This window comes from Furipterus horrens, unplaced genomic scaffold, assembly GCF_987537825.1.
Source record: "Furipterus horrens unplaced genomic scaffold, mFurHor1.1.pri manual_scaffold_2, whole genome shotgun sequence".
Taxonomy (NCBI): domain Eukaryota; kingdom Metazoa; phylum Chordata; class Mammalia; order Chiroptera; family Furipteridae; genus Furipterus; species Furipterus horrens.
The window spans coordinates 52,725,169-52,746,289 of NW_028327172.1; positions in this window are offsets into that span (position 1 = coordinate 52,725,169).

Below are 21,121 nucleotides of genomic sequence, written 5' to 3' on the forward strand. Positions count from 1 at the left end.
AGGCGGTGAGCCTAAGGGTACAAATTTAAATCTGAAATAATAATTGAGCAAATAAATGACTAGAATGAGAAGTAAGGAATACAGAAAGCAGATATTTTTTAAGCTCAGGGAAGAGAAAAAGATAATTTTTGGACACTTTTTGAACACAGTGCATTTGCACTGAATTTTGAAATAATGTAAATAGACTGAGTGACACTTCGGAGCACTCATTCTTTCAACAAATATTTAATGGGGACCTATTCCTTGGCTAGGCATGGGATTATTTGGACGTACTATTATAAAATGCTAGTAAGAAAATTTGAAAAATAGAAGGAAAAATATGAGGAAAATACATAAAAATGAACATAAAACAATATTTTATTATCATCATTGCTTTTAGTAAATACTTACTGCTTCATTTTTTTTATCTTATGCTTCCAAAACTGGAAGTATTAAATTAATACCAAACCTGACACTTCAGTAAATTCAGTGGAAGCTGTATAGAATTGAGGTTTAAATTAAGATATTTAAGATCCTCAGTACTATTACACTAATGTCTTTTAAGATTTTTTTAAACCAAAGTTATTCATGGACACATTAAAATTTCATGATATGTGCATGTCCACCTATAAATATTTTATGGCTTATTAGAAAATATGATTATAATGAACCTTGGCTTAATAAATTTTCTAGGAAAATGTCACATTATCATTGTAACCGTGTTTTTACATTATGAATATTATGTTATATTAAAATAAAGAAAATGCTAGTTTAAGTGCAGAGTATTAATTTTATACCTTATTTATTTTATTTTTGTTTTTACTATTACAGATGTCCATCCCTCCCCCACACCCCCGCCTCTTTGCCCACCTCCCCCTGCCCTCAACTCTCCTTCCCTCAGGTCAGCACCACACTGTTGTCTGTGTCCATGGGTTATGCATATAAATTCTTTGACTGATCCCTTCACCTTCTTTCATCCAGTTCCCCCTTCACCCTCCTCTCTGGCACCTGTCAGTAAGTTCCATGTTTGTATGCCTCTGTTTCTATTTTGTTTGTCAGTTTATTTTGCTCATTAGATTCCACATTATAAGTGAGATCATATGGTATTTGTCTTTCACTGAATAGCTTATTTTACTTAACATAATAATCTCCAGGTCCATCCATGCTGTGGCAAAGGTTAAAATTTCCTTGTTTTCTATGGCTGAGTAAGTATTCCATTGTGTAAATGCACCACAGCTCTTGTTATGCACTCATCTGCTGATGAGCACTTGGGCTGTTTCCAGACCTTGGCTATTGTAAATAATGCTGCTGCTATGAACATAGAGGTGCATATTTTCTTCCAAATAGGTGTTTTGGGATTTTTACAATGTATTCCCATAAGTGGGATTGCTGGGTCAAAAGGCAGGGTTTTTTATTTTTAGTTTTTTGAGGAAATTCCATACTGTTTTCCATAGTGGCTGCACCAGTCTGAATTCCCATCAACAGTACACCAGGGTTCCCTTTCCTCCACATCCTCACCAGCACTTGTTGCTTGTTGATTTATTGACGGTAACCATTCTGGCAGGTGTACATTTTGAAGGACAGCACAGACCTAAACAAACTCTTACATAGTTTCTCTTCAGTACATACTATTATTTTTATTTTACAGTTGGAGAAACTAAGACAGAATTTTGGTGACTTACAGATTCAGAGAGCATATCATTATTGCACCTGTCAGAATACAATTACCTGACCTTGCCATCCATTCAATGACTTTAAAGTCATTCATCTGGACTCTTCCCATCTGCAAAATAAGTGAGTTATGCTAAAATCTAGTCGGCAATGATCACTAAAATCCTTTAAAGTTGATACTATGGTGTATTTATGCTATTAGTTATATATACCCAACTTTGTATTACAAAGTACTTTTAGGTGTCCAAATTTATGGTGTGAAAGTTATTATATATTTTCCTTTCAATTAAAATTATACCAAAAAAGTAAGTGATAATCTCACAGCTCTTAAATAGAAAACATTTAGTTTAATGTAAATGGCAAAAATTTAAATAATACAAAAAGTACTCGTCGTCGTCGTCGTCGGCAGCCGTCCGTCTCGAGAGACAATGGCGTAGCTTCCTGAGAGTCTATCTGCACCGCCGAGAATGGCTGTGCAGTCCGATTCGGGAGTGACAATCCCTGCCGCACTTGGTACAGGTGAAGGCAGATGGCCGTTGTTGCTGCTGTTGATGCTGCTTCTGCCTCGATCTTTTCTGGACCGCCTCCTCGTTGCGCGCAGCCTCTGCCCGTGACGTACCTTGCCTGACCGCGAGCCTCCAGGCTAGGCGGTCGTCTGCTTGAACTTCCCATGTGTTGAGATTGATGGAGCATTGTGTCATGTCCTTTTTGCAGATGTCTTTGAACCACAGTTTTGGGCGCCCTGTCATCCTCTTGCCTTCTGCTAGCTCGCCGTAGAGGAGGTCTTTGGGGATACGGCCTGCATCCATTCTTTTGACATGGCCGAGCCACCTGAGGCGTCTCTCGCTAAGAACTGCATGCAAACTGCTCATATTGGCTCGCTTCAGCACCTCGGTGTTGGGGACCTTATCCTGCCAGGCGACATGCAGGACGCGTCGCAGGCACCTCATGTGGAAGCTGTTGAGTTTCCTTTCGTGCCTTGCGTAGGTGGTCCACGTCTCGCTGCCATAGAGGAGAGTGCTGAGTACGCAGGCTTGGTAGATGCGCAGTCTGGTTTTCTCAGTGAGGCTGGAATTGTTCCACGCTCGCCGGTTCAGTCTGGCCATAACTGTGGCTGCCCTGGCGATTCTCCGGTTGACCTCCAAGTCGACTGACAGAGAGCTCGAGATGGTGGACCCGAGGTAAGTGAAGTCGTTGACAACCTCCAGGGTGTATCCGTCGATGGTGATGCATGGGGGAGTCCCCGTGCCTTGAGCCATAACATTCGTCTTCGTCAGGCTGATGGCTAGTCCGAACTCCTTGCATGCGTGGGAAAGGCAAGTGACTAGCTGCTGGAGTCCCTCTTCGGAGTGTGATGTCAAAGCTGCGTCGTCGGCGAAGAGCATCTCACGGATGAGCACCTCTTTGACTTTGGTCTTGGCTCATAGACGGGCCAGGTTGTAGAGCTTGCCATCGGATCTGGTGTGAATGAAGACACCCTCGCTGCAGTCCTTAAAGGCGTATTGGAGGAGCATGGAGAAGAAGATTCCGAACAGCGTAGGCGCGAGGACGCAGCCCTGCTTTACTCCGCTGCTGACTGGGAAGGCCTCAGAGGTTGCGCCGTTGTAGGACACCGTGCTGTGCATGTTGTCGTGAAAGGACATGACCACAGCAAACAGATGTGGTGGACAGCCAATCTTCCGTAGCAAGCTGAAGAGTCCGCTTCGACTGACCAGATCAAACGCCTTCGTGAGGTCAATAAAGGCGAGGTAGAGTACTACATATATGTATATTATATATACATATCAACAAAACAATATTTTGGGGCTCTTCTTATAGTAAATACGTATATTTGTGAGCCCTTTCTTTATAAGAAACAAAATAGTAACTCGTCGTCGTCGGCAGCCGTCCGTCTCGAGAGACGATGGTGTAGCTTCTTAAGAGTCTATCTGCACCACCGAGAATGGCTGTGCAGTCCGACTCGGGAGTGACACGGTATCTGTCTCCTCCCGTGTTGAATCGACATCTTGCGATGACGCTGGAGTGTCCTCTCCAGTGAAGCTGAAGCTACAGAGCCTGGGCAGGGTGATATGGAGGGTCTGCTGTTGCCCATGCAGCAGACCCCCCCTCTCTTCGCAGCTGAAGGATCCAAGGGAAAGACGGAGTCAATACAGCTTGGCTTCAGGTGCGCCGCAGGAGTTGCCGGTGTTGACTACGTCAAACCGCCTTAGGGACTCCGGCTCCGGATTTTCTGTCGGGGTTTACTCCCTTAGCCTTTCCCCTGAAGAGGTATGCCGCAAGACAGCGGAGGTTTTTTGGAATCAGAGTTTTCCTTCTCTGAAAATAGTAACTATGTGTGTTTTTATTAGCTATTATTTAAAGTAAAAAGAATGACTTTTTCTGGCAGCTATATAAGACATTATAGTTCTAAAATTGCTTTCACATATCTTTTTTTCTTGATCCTGATATCTTGATTGCAGTTTGACAGAATATTTTTGTCTTATCATGATTTATAGCTAGACAAAGCTCAGTGAGTGTAAATAAATCCAACAGCATTTAAATACACCTTTTTTTAAATGACCTTTTCTTCATGCACCTCTGCTGCCTTAGATTTATGCAAAAAATTAGAATTAATGTGGAAATTACTTTTTCAGAAATTTCATGCATCTTTCCTGTTATTTCTTTCTACTTGTGTCAGTACAATAGCTGTGTGAAATTATAGAATGCATATGCTTTTTTTCACAGTGAATGTAAAGTCTTTGGCACAGAATGCAAATTGGAGGTTGTAGAATGGTACTCCCAAACAGGAAAAAATAAAGCTCTCTGTAAGAGCCCCTTAACTAAACCTCGAATGGTCAGCAGAAAAAAGACATTGGGACATAAAGTCACAGGTAAATATATGCTTACTAAGGTCATGTAAGGGTTAACTTTTTAATAATTAGGGTCAAAAAGATGTCAAATCATAAATCAGGGCTGGGTCCTTGGTGTCTTCCTTGTCCTTTGTGGAGACTCATCCTAGGGAAGGTCAGAAGTGAAAGCTGCCAGAGCATAATCAAGTTGGGTCAAGTAGGAGGGACACTAAGTCTCCTCATTCTGGAACATTTCAATCTTGTCAATCAAAAAGGCCATATCTGAGACATCTTAACCATTGAGCTTTCGTTTTAACTACCATGTTCCTCAAATCTAAAGCGCAAGTTCTGGGAACCATTAGTTAGGTCAAAGATTTCTAATCCGAGGATTACAAATATTTTAAATTCTTACTAAATTTCATCCCAATTTTCAGGTGTCTCTCCAGGTCATAAAGCAGTAAGTAAATGGGGAGGGGCAGCATTTTTATCTCAGACCCAGCCTTTTTAGTGTAATGAGAAGCAATTGTATATGCCACATTGTGCAATGATATAAATCATATATGTCAGTCTTTCTGACATAGTAGGGACAAAAATATAACCACCTCTTTTCTCATTATTACCCTAGCAGATGTTCCATATTTACCTTTAAATCAGCCAAAATTAAGTAATAGTAAAAATTATAATAAAAAATAATATAATAAGAACAATGAATGACAGCAATAACTAAGCCTCATTCAGTATTTATTACATGCCAGTCATTGTTCTAAGATGTATGTATGTATTCTTTCTAATTATTCTATGTGATAGGTATTCAGATACTCCAGTTTATTAGTGAGGTAAGTCAGAAATAGGAGGATAAATTAATGACCAACGTGACACAGCTAATTAAGTAATGCACCCAACATGGAGCAGGGATTTAAACTTAAAACTCAGGCCATCAGTCTGTTAGATCCTCTATGTTGGCATAAATAATTCTTATTCATTAATTTTCTGTTCAATAATTTTTAAATATTCCAGGCACTGTTCTGGACTCCATAAGAGAATCAGAGGATGCCAGGTTCTGTAGGAGATACAAAGACCTAATACCTGCCCCTTCCTTCAAAGATTTACAGTCTGGGAAGTGCCAGGCTACTATCACAAACTATTTTTAAATAAACTATGATTATAGGCTAGACTGTATAATTAAATTGCAACTTAATAATTATTGGAATAAATGGTTAATAAATCCAAAATAAACATATTTCTAGTGGTCACAAGGCTCATTAGGAAAGACAATGTACCTAGAGTGAGGAGATAGGCAAGAACAATGGCTGGATATTGCTTCATTTCTATCTTTCCCTCATTAAGAAAAATAGTTACCAATAGTTCATTAAGGCTAAAAGATTCATTAAAACTAATGAGACAACAACATAATATGTATATTATTCGCCTTGACTCTAAAATTTAAGCTCACTATTTAGTTCAAGGAGGATTGTGTGTGTAAGTAAAGAACATTTATACATTCAAAAATATTTCATTGAGCATCACTTTGTACCTAGTTGGAATTATAGCTCATCTCTGCATAAGGAGTTTCCAATCTAGTTGAGAGACCTTGACACTAAACAAACAAACAAGAATAAGTAATGAGAGATGTTGATAACTGCTTTGGATAAAAAAGTCTAAAAGATAAAAGGGAATGTGTGTGTGTTGGGATGATAATTATAAACAGAAAAGCCTGGGCTAAAAAAAAAATAATAATGCATTCATTACTGAAAATACACACAATACAAAAAGAGCTAATAAAATAAAATAACTTATTATCTTATTAACAAGATGACCATCATATGCATTTTGGTAAGTATATTTTCTGATTTTAATATAAATATTTTGCCATTCATTTTCATAAAAATTAAAATTTTATAAAATACTTTTTCATCTTTTTTTAATATGTTTTATTGATTATGCTGTTACAGTTGTCCCAATTTCTTTTCCCTCTGCTCCTCTCCACCCAGTGGCCCCCCTCCTTCCAGTTGTCCCCCCTTTTAGTCCATGTCCATTGGTTGTGCATATAGTTCTTCTCAACCTCTTCCTGTCTACTCCATTCCCTCCTACTATGCTTCTTAATTCCTGTACCATCTCCCTCAATTTCCCCCTTCCCCCTCCCTGCTGACCTTCCCCCAATATGCTCCCCATACCTATAGTTCTTTTTCCATTCTCATTGCCTACTTAGTTTGCCTTTGTTTTGATTCCCTAGCTTCTGTTGTTGGTTGTTGTGATGCAGTTTTCATTTTAATGTTCATAGTTTTGATCCTCCTTCTTTTAAACCAGTCCCTTTAACATCTCATATAACAGTGGTTTGGATCTAATGAACTCCTTCAGTTTTACTTTGTCCTGGAAGCACTTTCTCTGCCCTTCTATTCCGAATGACATTTTCACTGGATAGAGTATTCGTGGCTATAGGTTTTTGCTTTTCAATACTTTGAATATTTCTTGCCAGTCTCTTCTTGCCTGCAGGGTCTCTTTTGAGAAATCCACTGATAGTCTAATTGGGACCCCTTTGTACATAATTCTTTTCTTCTCTCTTGCTGCTTTTAAGATTCTCTCTTTATCTTTAATTTTTGACAATTTGATTATAATGTGTCTTGGAGTGGTTCTCCTTGGGTCCAGTTTTTCTGAAACTCTGTGCTTCCTGGACCTGTAAGTCTATTTCTTTCCACAAGTTCGGGAAGTCTGCTTCATTATTTTTTCACATAATTTTTCCATTTCTAGTTCTTCTTCTTTGCCCTCTGGCAATCCTATTATTCGAATGTTCGATCACTTATAGCTGTCCCAGAGGTTTCTGATCTTCTCCTCGCTTTCCTTACTTTTTGTTTCCTCTTTCTGCACTGGTTGTCTGTTTGTTCCTTCTCTATGTTCTGGTTTGTTGATTTGATCTTTGGATTTTATCTCCTCACCACTTGTCTCATATGTGTTTTCGTTCAATTCAGTATGAGTAGCTTTAGGTCCTTTCTTGTCTTGTTCCAAATCTTTTGTTAATTCTGTAAGCCACCTTATGACTATAGCTCTGAACTGAGCCTCCGAAAGGCTTTTTATTTGTTCCTCTGTCAAGTCTCTCATCTGCTGCCTGGTGAGCTGTGTCACTGGGATTTCAATTGTTCTCTGCTTCATTCTAACAGATTTGTGTTTAGTTTTTCTTCCCAGGCAGGCTATAGGGGGTGGAGCCCCATGCACTCGTCACTGCCTGGCCACCGGCAGCTATCGGTGACCTTTTTCTCCACTCTGAGGCGCTTTGTGTGGGAACGGAGATCCAAGATGGATTCCTGCCATTACTCTCCACCAAGAAACTGGGAGGCTCCTTCCCCACAGCCTTACCATCTAAGGCAATGGGGGGGGGGGGGTCTCCCTTCTCTAGCATTGGAATCGCGAGTTGCCGGGTCATAACTGCAGCCGGGATTGCTCCCCTGGCATTTCTCACAGTCCCACTGCTATTCCTGCTGCTACTGTGGACAGCTCAGCCTGACCCTTCTGTCTGGATTCTGATCTCACCCCTCCTACCCGTCCAGACGAGCACCGCTTGTTTATAACTTCATACATTGGGCTTCCATGTAGTTTTATTTTCTGGAATTTCTAGTTATCTTTTGTTTTGAGGTAGTTATATTCCTTCTTAGTTGTAGAGGGAGACTAAGCGTGTCAGTCTAAGCCTCCATCTTGGCCAGAAGTCCAATACTTTCTCATCTTAATAGTATAGTGTAAGTATCTTTCTATAATTAGCATATTCTCCTAGAACAGTGATTCTTTAAGAGCAACAATAAAGAACTTTCACCAGAATATACTAAGGTCATATTTCTAAGAACAACCAATTTGTAATGAGCAAGATCTTGGTGGACAGCCTTGGGAGGAGGTATACTTTGAAAACTCCCTGACATAATAGAGACAAAGATATAACCTCTTTTCTTCATTATTACCATGGTAGATGTCCCGTTTTTGCCTTTATCCAAGTCAAGGTTAGATAATAGTAAAAATTATAATAAAACAATATAATAATAACAATGAATAATAGCAATAACTAACCCTTATATGGTGTTTATTACATGCCAGCAGTTCTAAACTGTGTGTGTGTGTGTGTGTGTTATTCCCAATTAATCTATGTGATAGGTATTCAGGTACTCCAATTTATAAGTGAGGTAAGTTAGGAGTAGGAGAATTAAGAAATGAACAGCAGATTCTAATATTTATCATACCACCAACCCTCTCATTCCTATTAGAAAAAAAAAACAAACTTGTTTTATAATGTTTAGTTATTTCATTGAATGGATAATACTCATTTTTCTATTGTTGTGCAGTTCATGTTTTCTTCAGTTTTTCACTACATAAGAACTGTTAATACTTTTGAAATAATATTTTTAAAATCAGAGAAAAGACTTTGAAGAATCTGAGCTTCTAGTTCTTTTTTGTTAATGTCTCTCACCACAGTATGTTTTATTTTTAACCTTTTTGAATTAAATATTTTAAAAATCATGTCTTAGCATCTAATTTTAATTTCTTTGACTATTAAATATTATTTCAAGTTATTGACCCTCTGCATTTCTTCTTTAAATGACTTATTTGCATATGTCCTTTGGAAACTTTTCTTTTTATTAAGTATATTTTATTGATTGTGTTGTTACAGTAGTCCCAATTTTTTCCCCTTTACTCTCCTCTGCCCAGTACCCACCTTCCCCCCAAAATCCCACCCCCCTTAGTTCATGTCCATGGGTCATGCATATAAGTTCTTAGTCTTCACCCTTTTCTATATTATTCTTAACTCCCCCATGTCTATTTTGTACCAATTGATTATGCTTCTTAATCCCTGCAACATTTTCCCATTTCTCCCCCTTCCCCCTTCCAGCTGATAACCTTCCAATTGATCCCAATACCTATGATTCTGTTCCTATTCTGGTTAGCTTAGATTTTGTTAATATGTTTTAGATTCAGTTGTTGATAGTTGTCAGTTTGTTGTCATTTTAATGTTCATAATTTTGATCTTCTTTTTTCTTAAATAAGTCCCTTAAACATTTTGTATAATAATGGCTTGGGGATAATGAACCCTTTTAGCTTTACCTTGTCTGGAAAGCACTTCACCTGTCCTTCCATTCTAAATGATAGCTTTGCTGGATAGAGTATTCTTGGTTGCAGGTCCTTGCTTTTCATCACATTGAGTACCTCTTGCCAGTCCCTTCTTGTCTGCAAAGTTTCTTTTGAGAAATCAGCTGATAGTCTTATAGGCACCCCCTTTGTAGGTAACTCTCTGCTTTTCTCTTGCTGCTTTAAGGATTCTCTCTCTATCTTTCACCTTTGGCATTTTAATTATGATGTGTCTTGGTGTGGTCCTTTCTGGGTCTAGCTTATTTGGGACTCTGTGCTTCCTGGACTTGTATGTCTATTTCCATCACAAAATTTGGGAACTTTTCCACCATTATTTTTTCATATAAGCTTTCAATTTCTAGCTCTTCTTCTTCTCCTTCGAGCACCCTTATGGTTCGGATGTAGGCATGTTTAAAGTTGTCCCAGAGGTTCCTAAGCCTCTCTTCATTTTTTTTTCAACTTTTCCTTCCTTATTCTGTACTGGTTAACTGTTTTTTTCTTCCTTATGTTCCAAATCATTGATTTGAACCCTGGTTTTCTTCCCTTCACCATTGATTTTGTGGGGATCTACCTTTGTTTCACTTAGCATAGCCTTCACTTCTTCTCTCATGTGTTTGTCGTACTCAAGCATGTCTGTTCAGCCTGTGATCATCTTTATCACCAGTGTTTTGAACTCTTCATATGTTAGGTTTGCTATCTCCTCGTAGCTTAGTTCTCCCGCTGCAACCTTGATCCATTCACCTTTTTGAGCCATACTTCTCTGTCTCCTCATCTTGACAGGCTCCTGTACTTGTTTCCCTCTGTCTTAGGTAGAGCTGTCACACCTGTTATGTTTTAGGGACAGAGCCTTAGGTATTCATTAGTACAGAGGAACCTGTTTCACCATGTTGTGTTGCTGTATGTGGGGGAGGGGTCTTAGAGGAAACAATGCCAGTTGCTCAGCACTTGTGCCTTTTGTATGCACTTTTCCCACTTTCATATGGGACTTGCTCCTCTCTAGGTGTTGCCCTGGCTGTCGTTCCAAGAGTGGGTGGGTCTGCTGACATTCTAGGACTGTGGGGGTCCTTTAAGTAAGTATGCTCTGCTGAGAGACTGGCAGCTTCTTCCTCCACCCGAATCCCCATTGGTTTGTACAATCAGAAGCAATGAGACTTGATTTTCCCTGGCGCTGGGACAGTGAGCTGTGCGGTTTGGTCAGGAGCTGGGAGTGCTCCCCAGGTGCCCCTACCCACTTTGTGACTGCACTTTCCACTGGCCTCCCACTGCCACTGCTGCCGCCACTGCTACCCTCACTGCCACTACCACCACACCGTGTCCTTTCTGCTCCAGCTTCACCCCTCCACCCTGTCTGGATGATTATTTCTTCTTTATATTTTTGTTTGTTGGACTTCCATGCAGCTTGATTTTCTGGAACTTCTGGTTATCACTAGTTTTGAGGTAGCTGTATTCCTTCTTAGTTGTGGAGGGAGACCCAGCATATCTGTCTAGACCTCCATCTTGGCCAGAAATCCAGAAACTTTTCTTTGTGTGTTTAGCTTTAATTTTTTTTTTATTTTTTTCATATATTAAAGAAAATAATCTTTCATATAAGTAATCTAAAGTATTATTTTAAGAAAAAAATTTCCCTGGCTCCTATGGCTCAGTGCATTGAGCGTCAGCCTATGAACCAAGTGTCGCTGGTTTGATTCCCAGTCAGGGCACCTGAGTAGGTTGCACCTCCCAGTTGGGGGTGTGAGTGAGAGGCAACCACACAGCGATGTTTCACTCCCTCTCTTTCTTCTTTCCCTTCACTCTAAAAATATATAAATAAACAAACAAAAATAAATAAATAAATTATAAAAAAAGAAAAAAGGAAAGAAACTATTTTCAAGCCATTCTATAAACATTCAGGTAATGTGCATGAGCTAAATCTGTCCAATTTGTCTGCATTTTTAAAAGGCATTGCTAAAATTTGGATATATGAAAATCAACAACATCATTATGGAATGTAGCATAAGATAATGTTAGTTCCATTATTTTTCTTATCCTAAAAATTAACTAATATAAAAACCATATCAAAACTAAAATAATATTTTAAAGCTGGGATAGCAATATATATTTGACAAACAGACTTTAAAAATAAGGCTTCAGTAAGAGGCAAAGAAGGGCACTACACAATGATAAAAGAAACAATTCAACAAAAATATAAACCTAACAAACATTTGTGCACATAACATAGGAGGACCTAAATATATAAAGCAAACCTTGATGAACATAAGGAAGATAGTGACAGTGATACAGTCATAGTAGGGAAGTTTAATACTCCATTGACATCAACGGATAGATCTTCCAGACAGAAGAAAATCAACAAGATAATGATGGCCTTAAATGATACACTAAATCAAATGGATTTAATTTATATCTTCAGGGCATTTCACCCTAAAGCAGCAAAATACACAGACTTTCCAAGTGCACATGAAAGGTTTCATAGGATAGACCACATGTTAGGACACAAAACAAGTCTCAGTAAATTTAAGGAGATTGAAATCATATCAAGCATCTTCTTTGACTATAATGATATGAAACTAGAAACTAATCACAAGAAAAACACTGAAAAACACACAAAGGTGTGGAACTAAATAATGAATGTGTTAACAATGAAACCAAGAAGAAAAGCAGGAGATCTCTGTAAACAAATGAAAGTGATGACACAACAACCCAAAAACTGTGGGAAATGTGGCAAGCGGTCTGAAGAGGGAAAATTATAGCATTATAGGCCTATCAAAAAAAAAAAAGAAAAAAGAAAAATCTCAAGTAAACAATCCAACTTTATACCTAAAATAACTTGAAAATGAACAACAAACAAAGCACACATGAGTAGAAGGAAGGAAATAATAATGATCATAGCAGAAATAAACAAAATACAATACATTTTTTAAAAAACAGTATAAAAGATCAATAAATCCAAGAATTGGTTCTATAAAAGGATAAACAGGATTGACAAAATTTAAACTAGGTTCATCAAGAAAAAAGAGAGAGGGATCACATAAATAAAATCAGAAATGTAAAATGAGAAGTAACAACTGTCACCAAAGAAATACAAAGAATTGTAAGAAAATATTATGAACAACTATATGCCAACAAATTTTACAATCTGGAAAAAATGGATAAATTCCTAGAAACACACAATCTTCCCAAACTGAATCAGGAAGAATCAGAGAATCAGAATAGACACATCATACCTAGTGAAATTGAAGCACTAATCAAAAGACTCCCCCAAAACAAAAACTCTGGACCAGCCGGCTTCAGAGGTGAATTCTACCAAGCATTCAGAAGAGACTGAACACCTCTTCTTCTGAAACCATTCCAAGGAATTCAAGAGGAGAGAAGACTCCCAAGTTTATTTTATGAAATCAGCCTTATCCTAGTTCTAAAACCAGATAAAGACATACAAAAGAAAGGAAATTATAGGCCAATACCTCTGGTGAACATAGATATGAAAATGCTCAACAAAATACTAGCAAATCAAATATAGCAAGACATCAAAATAATCATATACCACAACTGAGTGGGACTTATTTGGGGGATGCAATGTTGGCACAATATACATCATTCAATAAATTTGACACACCATATAAACAAAATAAAAAATAAAAAGCACACAATAATATTAATAGATGCAGGACAAATAATTTGATAAAATCTAGCACCCATTTATGATAAAAACAATCAGCAAAGTGGAAGTAGAGAACATACTTCAATAAAATAATGGCCATATATGACAAACCCACAGCAAAAGATACATGCAAAAAAGGAAATAGACCACCTTATTATACCACACACAAGAGTAAACTCAAAATGGATTAAAGACTTAAATGTTAGACACAAAACCATAAAGATCCTAGAAGAAAACATAGGTATTAAAATCTTGAACATTTCTCATAGCAATATTTTTTTCTTATATATCTCTTCAGGCAAGGTAAACAAAAGAAATAAATAAATAAATGAGCTATATCAAACTAAAAAGGTTTTGAACAGCAAAAGAAACCATAAACCATATGAAAATGAAACCCACTTAATGAGAGAATAGCCAATAATCTGATATGAAATTAATATTTAAAATGTATAAAGGCCTTTTAAAACTCAACACCAAAAAAAAAAAAAAATCCAATTATAAAAATTGGCAAAGGACCTGAAGAGACTTTTTCTAAAGCAATCATGCAGGTGGCTAATAGAAATAAGAAAAGATGCTCAATATCACTAATCATCAGTGAAATGAAAAAAAAAAATCCAAAACTCCAAAACACACAAACACAATGAGACATCACCTAACACATATCAAAATAGCTACCATCAGTAAATCAACAAACAAGTGCTGGCAAAGATGTGGAGAAATGAAAATGCTTTTGCACTGTTGGTGGGAATGCAGATTGGTGCAGCCACTGTGGAAACAGAGTTACTTCAAAAAATTAAAAATGGAACTGCCTTATGACCCAGTGATTCCACTTCTGGGAATTTATCTGAAGAAACCTAGAACACTAATTTAAAAGACTATATGCACCGCTTTGTTCACTGGAGAATTATTTACAATAGCCAAGATTTGGAAGCACCCCAAGTATCCATCTGTAGATGAGGGGATAAAACAACTATGGTACATTTACACAATGGAATACTACTCAGCTGTAAAAAAGAAAATTTAGACAGCATGGATGAACCTGAATAACATTATAACATTATACTAAGTGAAATAATCCAGTCAGAGTAAGACAAACACCATATGATTTCACTAATATGTTGAACCTAATAAACAAACTGGACTAATAAGTAAAATAGAGATAGACTCACAGGTAGAGAGTAGGCTAACAGCTTTGGGGTGAGGTTAGAGGGTGTGGAGGGATTGAGAAATAAAGAGACACCGAATGCATGGATGTGGACAGCAGCATGGTGATTGCTGCCTAGGGTTGGTGGGAGAGGGGTGGGTGGAGGTGGCAGATGGTATAGAGGGGATAAATGGTAATGGAAAAAATACAAAATAAAAAATAAACAACATAAAATAAATATAATTATTTGATATTATTACTGATTCACATTTCTCTCTTTTTTTTTTTTCCATATATTTTCAGGAATTCTGTGTTTTGAAAAACTCTCACAGTAAGTTATATTTTTACATTTCTCAAAACTCAAGCACATGGTTTGGGTTGACCCATTCCTATCTGGGCTTCCAATATAGTCCCCAAAGTTCTCACTTAGTAAATTAAATAATAATAAAAATGGATGGAAGTTTTAAATAAAGAAAGTGGCCCTGACTGGGTGGCTCAGGTTGGTTGGAGTACTCCTCATGCACCAAATGGTTGCTGGTTCAATTCCTGATCAGGACACATACCTAGGTTGTAGGTTTGATCCCTGGTCAAGCCACATAGAAGAGGCAACCAATTGATGTTTCCCTTCCACATTGATGTTTCTCTTTGCCTCTCTGTCTCTGTCTTTCTCTCTTTCTTCCTCTATCTCTAAGTATATCCTCGGGTGAGAATTTAAAAATTTTTAAAAAGAGAAAGAGCAAAGGCTTTCTTGTAATTGTCTCTGTCTCAAGAACTCTGTATGCTGTATAATATTTATTCAGGCACTCATTTATTTATTAAACAAATGTTTATTGAATACTCTAGAGCATACACTTCCCTTGCTCTTCATCTCATGAATGGGGCTAACATATGGAGGCTGTGAAATGTATATAATTTAGTATAAAATGAGAACAGTGAAGCTCTTAAAGATGGGATGCTGGGCTTTTGGTAGGCTTTTTCGCCAATTAGCAGATTCCTTCCTGCATTATAGCTTGAAAGCTTACAGTACATTTTCCTGGCTAGAATTACAATGAGCTTTCTGAAACATATTTAGAAAAAAACTGAACACTGTATCATTGCATAGTGAGATTTGACAATGCTCTAATTCAAATAAATAAATAAATAAATAAATATATGTATATATCTCTATAAAAATACTTAAGTTCTAAAGTGAAATAAAAATGAAATTGGGTAACCTGAAACTAATACAATATTGCATGTCAACAATAAAGATACATTTAAAAAATGGAATTGATCTCTAAGTGTATGCTGTGATAGTTATTCAAGCTACTACAAACTGCACAACACAGAATAGGGTTATTTTTGAGATCTTTCCACTACTCACACTATAAAAATTATTACATATTAAAACTAAAGTTGCCTTTACCTACATGAGATATTTATTAATTGTTGAAAGTTAGTTTTGTCTTTGTCTTCCTAAGGGTTTAAAGTTTTAGAAAAGCCATCTTTAGTTTAAGTAAACAGTAGTGTCTTGCTCAAAATTCTATGTTCAGCAAGGCCACTGAAGCGAAATGGCATTAGCTCAAAGGTGGAAACTACATGATTGTGCATAATATGACTTCATTTTCAGAGATGATTCTACAGATACAGAAACCATCTCGACTGGTGTTAGGCCAGCATTGCTGCGCTCATTTCCTTGTCTTTCCTCAACTTGCTCTCAGTATCCTCAGAGACAGCACAACCCCTATGATCTAGCTACTTGATTTCGATATAGATCTTTGTTACCACTTCGCACATAGACCTTTGTTGCTCATCCTGATACTTTTCATCTATTCTGGTTGTTTCCATTTACCATTCACAGAGCCTTAACTTCTATGGACCTTTTCATTTGTCATAGGCTCTAAGTCCAACCTTTTCTTGCTCGTACATCAAATGGGCTTGAATTTTTCCTTAGGAAACAGAATTCCATCAACATTTATTAAGACATAATATATATTAGACACTGCACTAGCCATTTTCCTGGGCGGAACAAAGGGAAATGTCATATACAGATCATATATTATGCACAAGATACTATGCTCAGGGCTTCATGTAAGTAATTTTATTACCTAAAAATATCTGTTAAATTGAGCCGAAGACCAATCCTTCTGGTTACTTATTTCCTGATCCCTTTACTTGTAAGATTAAACAACTTGTTTCACCCACATTCCCATTTATTCCTTTGAAGGTAATGCATGAAAAATAAGTTCCCTGACACACTATAATTATTTTTAACAAATTGGCTTATAATTTGAACAACAGCAACAACAATAACAGAAGAAGAAAGAAAAAAAGGAAAAAAGGAGAAAAAGAATACAACCTTATGAGAAATATATAATATGGCTGAGAGTGTGAACTAATCCATCAGGATGTCTAACCCTCATTTTTTTTTAATATGCTTCATTGATTATGCTGTTACAGTTGTCCCAATTTCTTTTCCCTTTGTTCCCCTTCACCCACTGACATCCTTCCCTCCAGTTGTCCCCCACCTTTAGTCCATGCCCATTGGTTGTGCATATAGTTCTTCTCAACATCTTCTTATCTACTCCACTCCCTCCTACTATGCTTCTTAATTCCTGTACCACCTCCCTCCCTTTCCCCCTTCCCTCTCCCTGCTGACCACACCCCATAATTTTTCACATATCTATAATTCCCTTCACACTCTCATTGCCTACTTAGTTTGTCTTTGTTTCGGTTCCCGAGCTTCTGTTGTTGGTTGTTGTGGTACAGTTTTCATTTTAATGTTCATAATTTTGATTCTCTTTCTCCTGAACAAGTCCCTTTAACATTTCATATAACAGTGGTTTGGATCTGATGAATTTCAGTTTTACTTTATCCTAAAAGCACTTTCTCTGCCCTTCTATTCTGAATGACAGCTTCACTGGATAGAGTAATCATGGTTGTAGATTTTTGCTTTTCATTATTTTGAATATTTCTTGCCAGTCCCTTCTTGCCTGCAGAGTTTCTTTTGAGAAATCAGCTGACAGTCTTATTGGGACCCCTTTGTATGTAATTCTCTTCTTCTCTCTTGCTGCTTTTAAGATTCTCTCTTTATCATTAAATTTTGACATTTTGATTATAATGTGTCTTCGTGTGGTTCTCCCTGGATCCAATTTTTTTGGAACTCTCTGTGCTTCCTGGACCTGTAAGTCTATTTCCTTCCCTTGGTTAGGGAAGTTCTGCTTCATTCTTTTTTCACATAATTTTTCCATTTCTAGTTCTTCTTCACCTTCTGGCAACCCTATGATTCAGATGTTGGCCTGCTTATAGCTATCCAATAAGTTTCTGAACCTTTTCTCATTTTCCTCACTTCTTGTTCTATTTCTGTACTGGTTGACTGTTTGTTCCTTCCCTATGTTCCGATTTGTTGATTTGATCCCTGGTTTTCTTTCCCTCACCACTAGTTTCATATGTGGTTTTGTTCATTTCAGCAGGACTAGCCTTCATTTCTTCCCTGTCTTGTTTAAGATCTGCTGTTAGGTCTGTAAGCACTTTTATAAGCAAAACTCTGAACTGTGCCTCAGAAAGATTTTTTATCTGCTGCTTCATTAGATTAGAAATTTGCTGTCTGGTCAGCTGCGTCACTGGGATCTCTATCATGACCTGTGCCATCCTGAACAGTTTTGTGTTTACCTTTGCTTCCTGGGCAGGACTGTCACACCTCCTATGCTACAGAGGGTGGAGCCTCATGCACTCGTCATAACCAGGTGACCCATCTCACCACGCTGTGTCATTTTCTGTGGGGGTTGGGGGTCCAAGATGGATTCCTGATGTTCACTCTCCGTTGAAAGACCAGGAGCCTCCTCCTCTATCCTCACCCTCACTGGGCCTCACAGTCCAAGGCAATGGAGGTCTGCCTTCCCCAGCTTTGGAATCACAAGCTGATGGGTCTGGTCTGCAGGTGCTCCCCAGGTGCTTCTCACCTCCCCTTAAATATGGGTGTCTGTGCTTACCTCTGTCCTGCTGCCATCGCTGCTGCTGCTGTGGACAGCTCAGCTTGACTTCTCCTCCTCGGCTTCGCCCCTTCTACTTGTCCAGATGAGCATCACTTCTGTATAACTTCATATGTTGGACTTTCATTTATTTTCTGGAACTTCTGGTTATTGCTGGTTTTGCATTAGTTGTATTCCTTCTTAGTTGAAGAGGGAGACAGAGCATGTCAGTCTAGGCTGGAAGTCTCTTACCCTCATTTTTAATAGCATGATATTGAGCAATTAAATATTTATTAAACAACTATGTGCCAATCAATATTATATGTATCATAAACATCTCACTGATACTTTATAATCAATCAATGTCCTAGGTAATATTCTACCTGTACAGAAAAGACCACAAAGAACTATAGAAAAGCACTTAAGGTTCTTGTCTACTAACACACAAATGGTAAGTATAGGCCTGTGTCTACTAACTCCAGATCTATATTCTTTAGTCCTTTTTAATTGGAGCATTTCTACACCTTGAGCACTTAAGAGGCTCCAAGATACCAAAGGACAGCAGAAGCTGAGGGGCACTGATAAATCCCAGGAAGAACCTTACAGTATTTGAGGATGTCATTTAGAGCATAAACATTCAGATCCACATCAGTAGGACTTTTCTTCTATTAATGTGATTGGGAACAGTCCTGCCCAAGCAGTTTTACAATAGTATATATAACTGTATATATATGTATAACATACATATATATAGTATCATATATAGCAATAGAATGTTAGGCAAATAATATTCTTTGAGTCATTTCTTCATAGACTTCTTTGCCTTTCTCCTTTTCGTTCAAGAAAGTTTGAATCTGTGGTACCATTCCTAATTCTAATATTAAAGTTTTAAGATCATCCATAATTAATCCTACAGGAATAGTAGTAATTAGCCTGCCCTCCTTTTGTAGAGCTTAATAGCTTACCACATGCTACCACACACATCCTCTCCAGTTGGAGATCCTGGTATATGTAATTAAACTTTATCAATCAGAATCTTTAGCTAAAGAATACTTGAAAATGGATGGTAAGTCATATAATAGTGGCTATTTTTTAAAATTTTCTTTCAAAAACTCAGCATTTATCTTCCCTAAAATCTGGTACCTCCAGGCTATTTGAAATTTCTGAAACACTTTATCACCTAAACCTACCATTTTCTCTTTGTTTTATCAATGCAGAGCTTTTTTCCAAGCTGTTAAACAAAGACACAGTAAAGTTTCTAAGGGGAAAAACATTATATATTTTTAAAGGCACTAAAAATCCAAACCATAAATATTGGATACTAAGAAACCTTTTTAGGTCATTGATTCTACAATCTTCCAAAGGTGAGACAATAAATGAACCAACAAGATCAGTCACTCGAGAATAGAATGCCTATTAATATCAATTTAATATCTCTTCTCTAAAGACATGATTTGTCTTTGAGTGGATGTTATGATTGTTTTCACTGAAAGGTAAATAATCTCTATCTTTGGAAACATGCTTTTAACGAAGAAAAGTCCCTCCAATGGCTAAAATAATGTGCCTCCCCACACATCTGCAGTTCTATGGCTAATAAAAAGGATTATCAGGCAAATGGAAATGTAGTTTACAGTCACAATAATTCACACCATTACTTTTTATATCAATAAGTAAATCAAGCATTTATGTCTGAAAACTACTTAAAAGCCAACTTTTCCAGTTCTGTATTCCTTTGACAGCATATAATGAATATTTTGTCATAGACAGTAGCAAATTTTATTACAGCTTTAATGCTTAAAATTCCATCTGTTTCCATAAACTGAACATGGATACAGAGGAACAGCCATTAATCTTAAAATGCACTAAAAAAAGCCCTCTTAATAAAGGACTTCTAAAAGACATTTAAAAATATCCAAGACCTATTGATGGGATGCTGTCTGTCTGATACATCTGTTACCAATCACTGGTTGTTTAGAGCCCTTCCATGTTTATTCTATAGATGTATGTAAAAGAAAGACATTGTCATTTCAAAGTGGGAAGCTATGCCTTTTTGGTAGCAGAATAAACAATTTTTGTTTGCTATTTCATCTATGTCTTGCAATTGTAAAGCAGTAAACAAAGGACTTGGGCCACAGAATGACTAATTTTTTTTAAATCAAAATACCCATTCACTTATATCTTTCAAACACTTTTGAACACCTACTATGTGTCAAATATCCTTCCCTAAAAGTTTAGAAATGAAAAGCATAGCTTCTGTCTTCCAGTAGCTCACAGTTAATTGGACATTGACAATGCAATCAATAGAATACATGGTAGAAAGAGATGTACACTCTCTAATTAGAGCGGAATTGAGTATATCTTATCAAGGAGGTAAGATATGGAGAGAGGTGTGAAAAAACCTAGGCATTAACTAGGTATAAAAGAAGATTAGTATTATATTCAGGATTACCTATCCTAACTCATATCATTCCCAGATTTTAAAAATGAGAATGCAAAAATCTCAAAAAAGTTAAGTTATTTAGTTAGGGTCATTCTTTAAACTAACCTGCAACAAGAAAGAACTACACCATTGCTTTAAAAAAAGCTGTGGTACATATATACAATGGAATATTAATTAGACATAAAAAAGAATAGAATCTTACCATTTGCAACAGCATGAATGGAACTAGAGGGTATTATGCTAAGTAAAATGAGTCATACAAGGAGAAAGACAAATATAATAATTTCACTTATATGTGGAATCTAAAGAACAAAATAAACTAACAAAAAAATTAAAACAGACTCATAGAAA